The 12,517-nt window shown below is 39.8% G+C and overlaps 1 protein-coding gene across 2 annotated transcripts in view; it reads right to left on the reverse strand.

The window, feature by feature from the left end:
* The window catches only part of LOC136840657 (threonine-rich protein-like), a 112,447-nt gene extending 104,520 nt beyond the window's left edge, over positions 1-7,927 (reverse strand). Inside the window, exon 1 of one of the 2 annotated variants that reach the window (XM_067107366.1) lies at positions 7,591-7,927. The gene's annotated coding sequence lies outside the window, so the exon portion shown is untranslated. The remainder of the gene's footprint in view (positions 1-7,590) is intronic. The other variant, XM_067107365.1, reaches the window with a different exon arrangement.
* Between the last annotated feature and the right edge of the window lie 4,590 nt (positions 7,928-12,517).

A 12,517-nucleotide genomic window follows, 5' to 3' on the forward strand; every position in this document is an offset into this window, starting at 1 on the left:
TTACTTAAAGGTCTTCGTAGCGTCCCTTCGGCCCCTAGCTGCAATCTCTTTCATTTCTTTTTAGTGTACCTCCGTTCATAAGCCCTTTCTTCCATGTGACTTTCCACCCTCTCCTACCAGTTGTTTCATAGTGCAACTGCAAAAGGTTTTCCTCCCGTTACACCATGCAACCCTTCTTAATGTCAATTTCCCTTTCAGCGCTGAATGACCTCACAGGTCCTAGCGCATGGCCTTAGGCCTAAACTGTATATGGTTGAGCCCTTGGTATGAGTGAGGCTGTGACCGAGAAACACAATTCACTCAAATAATTAAATACTGGAGAGCATGGCATCCCCAGTAAGAGAATTCAAGTTGGAAGACAGTTAATTCTAGCTATTACCAAGTGATGAGTTCAGAATCTGACTCCACTCACACTTACATCTCCCCAATTCCTGAAAAGGAGAGCACAAGGCAACGCATCTTGGGAGCTATGCGAAGATTGGGTGCTCAGTGTTGTAATCTATACTGTATTTAGTCTGATACCTGAAGGTACTTTGGCCTAGATGCTACTCGGAAAACGGGAAGAAAGATTCTTCACTTTGAAATTTTACTCCAAGGCTTACATGAAACTAAATATTTGGGCCAGATATTTTTCTGTCTGAATGGAGCTGGGTGCCTACACAACTTGTTGAGCAGCCACCCATGGCCGGTGCTAGGAACTGCGGGGCCCAATTAGAAAATTAGAGAAATTAAGACGATTTTTTTGTGTAATGTAAAAATGATTTCCCAAGTGATTTTTTCTGTTAATATAGACTAGTATGCAAAATAATGTGAGGAATATTAATTCTTCATTTTCACTTCATGTTTTCGGTAGCGGTTTATTCCTCTTAGGATACAGAAAAGGCTTCAAACAGTAACTCCGGCGCAGGGCCCAATTTGATCAAATTAATCAAACAAGCTTTAAGCCGGCCCTACGGCAACCACAGGTCCCAGTAAGGTATTCAGGGACTTGTGGGTGATGTCCGTCATGGAGAATGAAGTGAATGGAATGGAATATAAAATTTAGGCCAAAGGCCACGTGCTGAGATCTATGAGGTAATTCAGCACTTGAGAGTAAAAAGGTTTGAAAGGTGTAAAAGGAGGAAAACCTTACAGTTGCGCTGTTAAGTAATTGTCGGGAGAGGGTGGAAAATAAGATGGAAGAAAGAGAAAATGAACCAAAGTACAGTAACAGGAATGAAAGGGGTTGCAGGTGCAGGCGGAAGAGATGCTGCAAAGAACCTTAAATAATGCCTACAGTGCATCATGTCAGGTGTACTGATGAAACCTAACCCCCTACAGGGAGAATAAGGTGAAGGAAGGTTGCTTTCACCATACACCTGACCTGTTGAACCAAGGAGTTTCTCCAAAAGACTAGGATGGTTCTATGCCCTTGGCTCCACAGGCTCTCGCACAAGTAGGGACAATGATGTCCTCTTCAGAGGATTCAAAAGCTCGTTTGATTACTGCAAGCAAGCTTGCCTGTACTAATGAAAAGGTGCCAACACTCTGGACAGAGAGAAACTGTCCCTTTCTGGTAGTATTTTTGCCACACACTATGGAATAATGGAGAAGGGAAGGGATCCCCCATCATCCCTCTGAAACACAGTTTAACCCCCCATCTGCTTTGTCATGGTAAGGCTTGCAAGAAAAAGTCTTGAGAGTCCGATCTCTATATGTAGGTTTGGGTATGGAGGAAGAAAGATGCATCCAACTCAGGGGGACAAAGGACAAAGTTTCCAAAGAAGAAAAGTCTGCATGGACAACTCCATCAAACTGGAGAGATCCAGGCACTTCACAAAGACCTGGGATAAGCTGAGCAATAGCTTTTCACCTCAGTAACTGAGGAGAGTCTGTCTTGATGAAGGTGGATTAAGAAGTCTGTGATCTGAACAAATGTTCCAACCAGAGATATAACCCCCTCTATGACACCAACTACAGAATATAGCCAACTCTCCCTGGCACATGTTCAAGAAGTAAATATGGAGATACCCAGACGTCTCCCTCATAACCCTGCTAGAAAAGCCTTTCTCATGCAGTAAATGCTGGAAAACCTCCAAATGAGGAGTTGAGGGGCAGAAAAGCATAGTAATCCAAACTGTACCAAGGGTGTTACAATGTCTTCCATCATCACCGATGGATCTGGAACTGGAGAGCAGAACACCAAAAGCTCCCTGTTCAGTCTGGTGGCAAACAGGCAGGTCAAGCATTGGGTACCATCATAGCCTGAACAGCCTTTCCACTTTACAAGGTGAAAGGCTTTACAAGGGTGCAGAGACGATTTTGTCCCCACAACCTGACCCTGATGACTGAGCTGGTCTGCGAAAACTTTCCCCTGACTGGAATATATCTACCTGACAGTTCAGCAGTATGGCAAACTGCCTACTTATGCATCTACACTGCCAACTTTCAAAGGGGAGGAGAGACTGTCCCTTCAAACTTGCATCTCCAGTAAGTTGATATGCTGCTGAGGTATGCCCTATGCTCACAGTCCTGATACCTACAAACCTTTCAGAAGTCCCCAAACCATCCCTCAATTCATCTGTGAACAGATGCATTTTGGGAGGGAGGGAGTTCAATGGAACTCCAGCAAAGAGGTTTCTATCATCCAGCCACCACGCTAGAACGTTTCTGATCGCCGGATTCAAGGATACAGATTGAGAAAGGAGGTTGAATGGGGTTGACCGGTGCTGCTTCAGCTGCCACTGAAGTGAGCGCAAGTGGATATGCCCTTGAAGCATGAGCTTCTCCAAAGATGATGTATGGCTAAAACTGAGCTGGTTGTTTCTGCCAGGCCAGAAACTGCACCAATAACTCTCTGAGCCTGATCATTAGAGAGCTTGATGGGAAGTATTTCACCTCTCTTGAGTCTATGAGCTGCTACAAAGGTAAGATCCAACTTCTCCCGACTTACTACGTTCCCAATTCATGGGCAAAAGGAGAGGATGTGGGTGAAAACCTGATTATACACCTGTAGGGCTGTTACAAGTCCAAAGTTGAGAATTTATAACTGTCCCATTGCAGAAAAAGCAGAGGTACCTCCAAGAGTCCTGATGAAGGGATGCCTGAAAGCATGATTCCTTCAGGTCTATCAAAAGCATGAAGTCATTCTCTTAAGACCCCAGCACTGAGTGCACTGTTTCCATCTTGAAGTCAGTCTGTAGGATAAAATCATTCCAAGAAAAGAAGGAAATCACCTATTTCTTTCCTCATCAGGAAAATACGGTTATAAAACCTGCACTCAGCTACTTTGATATCGCCCTTCTTCACCACTGCCTCCACCTTTAATGGCAGAAACAGATATTTTGGTGAATTCAGATGATGCAGATGTTACATAGTTAGTGTTTGAGATGCAGGAGTGGGGAAGGACAAGGGTGCTTGAAAGGAATCCAGTAACTGTCCTGAAGGACTGACACTACCCAAGATTCCATGCTGTCTCTCTGCAACATTGCCCAATGGCAAAACAGGCATCCCCTATTCGTAGCAGCTGAGAGAGAGAGAGAGAGAGAGAGAGAGAGAGAGAGAGAGAGAGAGAGAGAGAGAGAGAGAGAGAGAGGGGGAAATAAATAATTCTGAGGGAATAAAAAACAAAACTGATACACCTGAAATTCAGGAGATATCAGCAGAGACAAAGAATGAATTTGCTACATGCTTAAACATTTGGAGATCAGAAGATTCCACAACTACACTAGGCAAACTATTCCACATTTTAGTTGCAACTGAAGTAAAACCCCTAGCAAACAGAGTATGTAGTATTAAACCTGATGCTATAAAACAACACACTGTTTGTAGCAGTACCCTGCCTAGTGTTGTGAGCAAAAAGGAGTACATTTTTTTGCAACAAACATGATGAACTCACATTATGGCATAGCTGGGGGAGGAGGACAAAAGGGTTGGGAAGACTCCCCTTCCCTTCCTTTTCTAGAAAAAATCACTGGGCTATCTGTCTGGATCTTGGAGGAGCAGTCTTCTTCCCAAGCCAGGAACCAAAGAAGGTTTGGCTACTGGTGTCTTCTCCCCTGAAACAAATTTGAAGGATACCAAATGGTGGATAAGGGTCTCAAGACTCCAGTTTTCTATCCACTGCTGCCTTCATAGAACTCTTTGGAAAGAATAATGACAAGCTCAACACCAAACTGTTCTAAATAACAGACTACTCTCAGAGGAAATCTGCAGGGAGGACAAAAATAGTTATCCTGAAGTTTGAAACTGGTGCAACAGGAAAGCCAGCAGATTTCTTCACGACACCAGTAACATCTGAAACCTCACCCTCTCATCCTGGGATGAGATGCCTGTCACAGTGAAGTATGCCATGTGCAACCCTTATGTCGAGTTACAAGGTAGCCTGAAAAAACACCTACTGCGACAGACTCTGTCTCTAATCTCCAAGAGGAAGTCATACATCAGTCCACAGATTAAGGAGTCCAACCGCAAGGGGAGTAGTCTCTTGATTCTTCAGGTGAATAATACTGTACCTACTTTGGTGCAAGTGATGGGAGGAGCCACTCTGACCCACAGATCTGTGTTGTCTTGGCCTATGACAACATGAGAAAGCTAAGACCGGGGAAACCTGACTGATAGTCTCATCTTAAGAGCACACCCAAGGGTGAGCTCAGTCGAATGATGAGACCAGAAAAAAGTGTGGAGCTGAGAAACCCTTCCTAAGGTTATTATGTTCACATATAATTACAGTAATCTCTCGAAAGTGCCATTCCAACTCAGCCTGCAGCAACGTGTAGGATCCTTTCCATAGAGAAAGGCAAATACATTTGACTGAGCCTGTGTCCAGTCTCAGGGGCATGGTACATGATCAACAACAAGCTACAGAAGACCTGTACATGAAACAAAATTTCAAGCTGTAGTCGGCCAACCTGTACAACCCCCTACAATCAGCAATGGCCTAAGTAGAGGAGCAGCAGGTGAAATGACACATGCACTGCCATGCACACACACAAACCCAGGGCCAGTAACAAAGTACATACTGAGCAAAGAGCAGCATGATTGCATGAGTGTGTGTTGTTGGATGCCAACCAGCTGCTTAGGCCTATATGGTCCGGATCTAACAGTGCTGGCTGAACCAGGTGTATTTCTGGTGAAACATATTTGGATGAACTGGAAATAGTTCTTCTGTCCATGGCTAACTGATCACCACCAGATGGTTGACAGCTACAGTCCCCCAAAAACTAGGAAAGAGTGCTTACTCAAAGCCTTACAGGACTTCTTCTGAGGGGATTCTTGGGCTTCACCTTTTTCCTCCTGCAGGAGGAAGATAAAGAGGAAAAGGAGAATGGGGGAAGGATGAGGGAAAGTCTGATGAAGAGGAGGAGGAGGTGGAAGGACAGGGCTTGCACTTCTCCTTCTTAGTCTGAGTATTGTTCTTCTTGAATGCTGGAAGACTGATCAAGAAAGGAAGTGGCACTATTGCTACAACTAAGGGAGTAAGGAGATCAGCAATGTGAAGCACTATTGCCACAGGAGAGTCAACCTCCTTGGCAACTGAAAGATCAGCAGCAGCAAGAGAACGGCCCTTCTTAGCCAAAGCTAAGTGATCAAAAAATGCTGAGAAAGAGGGCATTTTCTGTGATTTTTAACGAAAGCCATGTCTTCTGCAGACTGATGATGACTGCATACCTGGATATCACAAGTCACTACCAATTGTCAAGGTGGGCAAGGCAAACAGGTCAAGGTCCCATTAGGGGAGTGCCCAGCCCAAGTACCCAACTAACTGTCTGAGGAGAGCAATTAGTAAGCACCCTCCCTTCAATATGTATCCTTCCTAAAGCAAGGAGCAGCACACAAAGAAGAGAAACAGCATGGGGAAGAAAGAAAAGAACTGGAAGACCAGGAAAGCTGTCCCTCCCGTAGATACTGGCAGACACTCCCTATCCTCCTCTTCCTTCCTACAGAAATTCTCCCTCTGAGAGGGAGACCAACCAACACACTCCTGTCAGGAGGTGGGACAAGAATCACCTACACAGACACTCATGGCCCTCACAACACCTTTGTTCTTGTTTTTTTTTATAATGAAAAACCTGACAAACCTTAACAACTATTCAGTAAGAAATACTTAATCATTATTATTATTATATTATTACTATTATTATTATTATTCAGGAGATGAACCCTATTCATGTGGACCAGGCTTGCAAGGGCCACTGACTTGAAATTCAAGCTTCCAGAAAACGTGGTGTTCTTTTGAAAAAGTTACTTAAGATAATAGGAAATACAGAGAGAAAAGACTATTTATTATGGAACAAAGATAAATTAACAAATTAATAAATGAAAAGATAAAAATGTCAGCAAGTTATTAATGTACAAAGTGAACTGCTTTAGGGTAGCAATGCACTGCATCTTTGCTTAACTTTTGAGGTTCCAACTGCATGACAGCCTCAGGGAACTGTTCCATACTCCAATGGTCATTCATAAAAGACCTTTGGAACTGAGAAGTTTGACAGTGAGGCATATTTACTGCATAAAAGCTCAACAAGCAGTGTAGCAGAGTGAGGCATAACGTATGCACTAGATGAAGGCCAAAGTTAAAAATGCTCGAGGACATCAAGTGAATGAAGGAGTACTTATTCACCAGCAAACCCACCTCATTACCAAGTTCAACGACTGTCCCCAGCTCATGATGAAGGGTACTTGTACATAAAAGACGATGGTTTGTGTTCCTATAAGAACAACTGCTTCTGGCTTCACAAAATCATTGTTCACTTTGTTCAAATCCATGTTCAGTTCCCTAGGTTAGGTTAAGGGAGTGCAGGAGAGCTAAACCCTTACACTATGTAAGGACCCAGCACCCTAGGTTATATTAGGTTAGAATACCCTACATCCCATTATTTTAACCTAATTTTGTCTCCCCCCCACCCCAAAAATCAGTTACCCACAATGGTCCCCCCATAGTATGTGAGAGGGTTTAGCATCTCTGACACCATTAATCTGCTAACGAAATGACCTTCTGAAACTTAGAAAAAAAAAAAACATGCACACAAACATGTGAAATTTATATTTTCAATTCAAGAATGATTAGGACTCTGGTTTAGCGCAAAAATTTCCCAAACTTGTCCTTAGTTTTAACAGAGTTAGCCTATTCGATGGATTTATCTCAGATTCATTTTAGCCTAATATCCTTGACCTATATAGGCCTATAGGAAAAGCATACATTCAACTCTGTAATTTATGGATTAAAGTTAAAATTGGTAAAATTTCAAAAGTTGCCAATAAGACTCCAGCCAGCCATTTTTGCACAAAAAACCATTTTGGGTTTTTGGTAATTCTTGGGATTTTCATGCAGAAATGGCCAGGAAATGATAGGACAATAAAGTACCCAAAAATACCAACCTAACATAACGTATCATTTGCGCATAGTGTTTAAAATAACGAGAATGAAGAGCTCTTTTAAAAAAATGTGGGTTACAATTTCATATCGTGCATTGGAAACTTATAAAATAATACCGAATTAAAATATGAGTAGCGGTCCTAACCTAGGCAGCCTAGGCCTAACTACAACTTATTGACCCAACAGGGAGGGTGACCTAGGCAACAGTTGCTACACATTACTAGCTAACTTACCATTGGTTAAATTTGCAGTCGTTCTGAAAAAAAAGACTGTATGGATGTATCAGTGCTCCCAAAGGTCAAACAAATTTCATCATGGTTGGTCACGCACCAGAGTTCACTACACGATAATTATCGACGTAATCAAATGCGGAAATTTAACCTATTTTAGTAGTTTCAAGCACAAGCTCAGATGATTCACATAGAATAACGAAAATTTAAACACAATTAATCATTTTCCCGAGTCACATTCGCACTAATTCCACTCAAAACTGACAGGATTGAATCAATTTGGATGGGAGACGGATGGAATAGGGGAGGAAGGGTATGACGTGACGTCACGGCAGACACTGGCTAACATCGACTATCGTACTGAAGATTTTTCAGCTTTTTGGTAAAACATCTTTCCCCTAATTTAATTTCGGATTTTATGCATTTGCGACAAGTCTGGGAGAGATGAAGTGTCACAAACGTTTAGAAATATTTTACAATTTTTTTTTTTCTATGTTTGAACATCGATCTAAGAGCAACCAGTCTGAAGAAGTTAACAGTACCGTCCATTATAGGCTTTGAATATCAAGGTGCCCCGTGGTTATAAAAGAGGAATTCAATTATTTCCTATGTCTTGAATGTTATAATATAAAACTTTCTTGCCGAAAGAGTTAGAAAAGTGGATACGCGAACGGAAAATGCATCTTAAGGAATAGAGGAGCACAGAGAGAGAGAGAGAGGAGAATTTTGTAAAAACCAAGGCTTAAGTTAAAATAGGTCTAAGGCTGCAATATCTAAGGATACATTAATATTTATTATTTATTATTTCAAGTACGGCTCAAAGGAGATTATATCAACTGTCTTTGAATAAAAAACATTCAAATCAGCGAAGTCCTACAGATAAAATTATTACAAAGGTGACATTAAAATCAAAGTTTTACAAGTGAAAGAAACATCAAGCAGCAATCGAAAACATTATCAGATAAAAGAAGGAATAAGACATTTTAGAAAATCTGTTTCAAGTTATATAACTCTGTAGTCTGTACATAAGGTCAGTTGGTAGCGCCTCTGGTTTTCACTCCAGGGACTTGGGGTTCTATTACGATGTGAAATTTAAGGCTTAGCCTAGGCCTATGTGGATTACCAGCCACCTTAAAATTTCGTTTAGGAACAAGAGGCCAGACCAGACTCGTTTTTCTCAATCCTAGTAACTAGAAGGCTATTTAACCAACCGTTCAACTAAATATGAGTGCTATTAACTAAACATGTAAGACACAAGAAATCATGAGATTAGCCGTAGCTGTTAGCCTAGGTGTGCTCTCTCTCTCTCTCTATATATATAGGCTATATTATGTATATATACTGTATATACATTATATTATATATATACACATTATATATGTGTGTGTGTTATATATAAATTTCGAGAAACATCAGGATTTCGAAAAGCTCTTTCAATTGAAGGGGAATTCGTGAAATCAGGCCAATACAAGTCTAAAAGATGTTGGAACCTGAGAACTGCACCCAAGAAATTACGGTAAAACTAAGTGATTCATCTACACTGTTTCAACTTCCTGACTCAGCAATGACCCAATTGACGATTTCATCAAATTATCCCTTCTGAGGGAATAAGACAGAATAATCAACGCACAATCAGGTGGGAAAATCCAATGTATGCAAAGTGAATTTGATCCAGGTAAGTACTAAACAGCAGTTGAAAAGGTTCCAACTTCTTTGAATAATTTTATCATAAAAAAATTTAGTCTTTCATGAAAATAATATGAAAATACAGTAATCAGAAATATTGTTCCACACGAAAAAATTTGCGAATTAGTTGAATTTTTCCGCAATATATTTGTAGATAAGTTATATAGAAAGATTCATGATTAATGAATATACAATTATGATCTGCAATCTATATAGGATATACTATTTATATATATAATTATATATTTATTTATTTATATATCCATATGCTTAAATGGAAAATGCACACTTGATTATCTAATATTAAGCTGGTTGAACTATATACATTAGCCTTATATATATTCAAATAGTTTGGAAATCTCAAAGGAAACTAGAATTTATATTTTATCTGCATACAGTATCAGACCTAAGCATCCCCAATTATAAATGTTTTATATCTCCCATATATAGATAATTGTGTTTTACCAGAAACGGTAATTTACAAACCATGGGAAGTCATAACATGCTTTACACTAATACCGCTGTTGTCAAACAGCTTGGCACATCACATTTTTCTTTTGTCAGAGGGGAAAACACAGTAAAAAAAGTAAATTCATGAGAGTTTTGCTGTGTTTATTATTGCCACACCAAGAATCAAATGTGTTTTGACCTCATGTTCGGTTCTTGTCTTAACAATGTGAACATATACTTTAATATGCATGTATTTGATCAAATTATTACAGAAATTTCCAGACATAGGTTGTTCGTCATCAGGGAAGATATACTGTATAGGCTAGTAGGGAAGAAACAAGCTCAGTTCTTTTATAGGCAAGCTGAGACCACAGGCAGTCAAAATGACTGTCTTGCCTCTTGCTTGCATCCTTGAATTTGCTGCATAGGCAAGATTCAGGTTTGACAAAAGCATCTTGGTGAATTTGTGAGATTATTATACTGTATTCATAAATGAGCCAAATGATCTCTCTCAAAAGTCACTTTAATTTGGACTGCATGAATATTGAGGGAGGACCCTGAGGTCCAAACAGATCCCCAAGAACATGGGTTGGATCCCCTCCTGAAAGAGGCAGACACATTAGCCTACCCCAGTGAATGTTTCTGGGACCATGGACATGAGCAATTGGACCTTGTGGAACAGTAACAATTGCTGAACCACGAGCTGAGGTTGACTCACATCAGAGCCCTGGATGAGCCAAGTGAAGATCCCAGGGCAGTCCTTGCATTCTGGATGGATCAGGTCTTGAGCACACTAGGGGACCATCTAATCAAGTCCTTCACAACTCTGTAGTTCATTTCTCATTATCATCCATGCCGAACAAAAAACCACACCATACAAAAAAGAAAAATATCTTCAACTTCCAAGTTAGGCAGCAGCACACTCATCTACACCAAGTGATGGTTAATGTAGAAGCACTGGAATGGAATGGAATATAAAATTTAGGCCAAAGGTCAAGCAACCACTGGGACCTATGTTCAGGGCTGCAAGAGAAGTTGAGAGTAAGGGGGTTTGAAAGGTGTAACAAGACGAAAACCTTTTGCAGTTGCATTATGAAACACTTGCCAGGAGAAGGTCTGGAGGAAAGTAAGATAGAAGAAAGAGTATATGAATGGAGGTAAAGTGAAAGGAATGAAAGGAGTTGCAGCTATGAGCCAAAGGGATGCTGCAAAGAACCTTGAGTAATGCCTACCTATGGGAAAGAAAAAGTACTGGTGTACAGCAGGTGAGTTGGGATGCTCCCTTACTCACCCACCTACCACAAATTACTGTAATCATCTTGAACCAAGCTGCAGTGACCCCTTCCAGCCCATGCTGAGGAATATTCTCTAAATAAAAGGCAATGGTTTTCATTCCCATAGGAACATACACTGTATATATGACTACAATTTGTTTGTTATTGCATGTAAAAAATAGGGAAAAATAGGCAAAACTGTTTTCTATTTTGAACTGATTAATAATTCTCTTTGAAGAGCCCCTATTTCATGGGAAAGAGTTTAAACATTCGAGTCATTTGGGTTTGTATAATTTTATACTTTATTACGTAAATTACTTAGTAATTTGTATATCAGAAGTGTGAACTTTTCCTACTACAGTAGGTAAGTAAAAAATACAATTCTTTACATAATTTATTTCTTGTTTTTAATTCCATCCATTATAAAGAACAAGATTTGACCAAGCCTCATTTTTTAGTCAATCTGCTGACGAGCAGTTTTTAAAAGAAAACTTTTAAGTGTAAGTGAAAGGAAATTACTATGATTTTTGACACAGCACAATAACATAAAAATCAATACCATCCTGACTAATATCTCAAGTTTCAACTTTTCATCTTCCTTCAACAGATAAAATTACCTTGTAGGAGAAACAACTCATATACTGTAATTCCAAGCACTGCGTTGGTTGCCGTAAGCAACTACCAGGCTCCAGCATTTATTAAAACTCACTTGTATGACACAAGAAACCAACTTCTTGATTTGTGATCTTGCGACTTTCGTATTCCTGTACACAGTTTTAAAAGGAGTTATCTTTTACATGACGAAAACATCTAAACACTAGTGTTGAGAAACAAATTGTACAAACGGAAATTTTACATTCCAAAACTCCAGTTCTTTACCTGTACTGATAAAAAGGACCAACCAAATGCTAAGTAATTGAAAAGTTGTTGAACTATCCTGAAACAAACTCAGAACAATGCTTGATATGTAGGCCATTTGGTAATGTAATGCTTGTTGAGTTTTAAATGTAACTGTACACTGATGTGATCTTACGGAATACAGTAGGAAAAAATCGAAAGCAAAGAATGATAGTCCTTTGGCAAAGGCCTGCGTTGTCATTACTGAATACTAGATTGTCTAAAGCTTCTACTCCCATCCCTGTACTTTTACATGATATTTCTTAAATCAGATATAATGAGGGCATTTATGAGTACTGAGTCTCACCGGGAATCTTAAAACGTAAATCTCTACAGCTTTGTCAGTAGTCTAGGAAAGGAGGAGTCATAACATTTACCTACAAACTGCAAGAACTAAATGAGTAATATCCCCTTTCAAGGTAATCAATATTTTTTGGGTAATGTTTACACATGAATATGGCTAATAAAAGTTAATTACAGAATTTCAAGCCTTGTTTCTATAGTAAACTAACCCTTATAGAAATTGAAATACTGTACACAAGCAATATGAAATTATCCCCATCTGTTGGTGACACCATTATGCTGGATTACAATGATTATAAAAATTATTATAAATGTTATAT

Source organism: Macrobrachium rosenbergii, chromosome 8 (genome assembly GCF_040412425.1).
Source record: "Macrobrachium rosenbergii isolate ZJJX-2024 chromosome 8, ASM4041242v1, whole genome shotgun sequence".
NCBI classification, from domain to species: Eukaryota; Metazoa; Arthropoda; class Malacostraca; order Decapoda; family Palaemonidae; genus Macrobrachium; species Macrobrachium rosenbergii.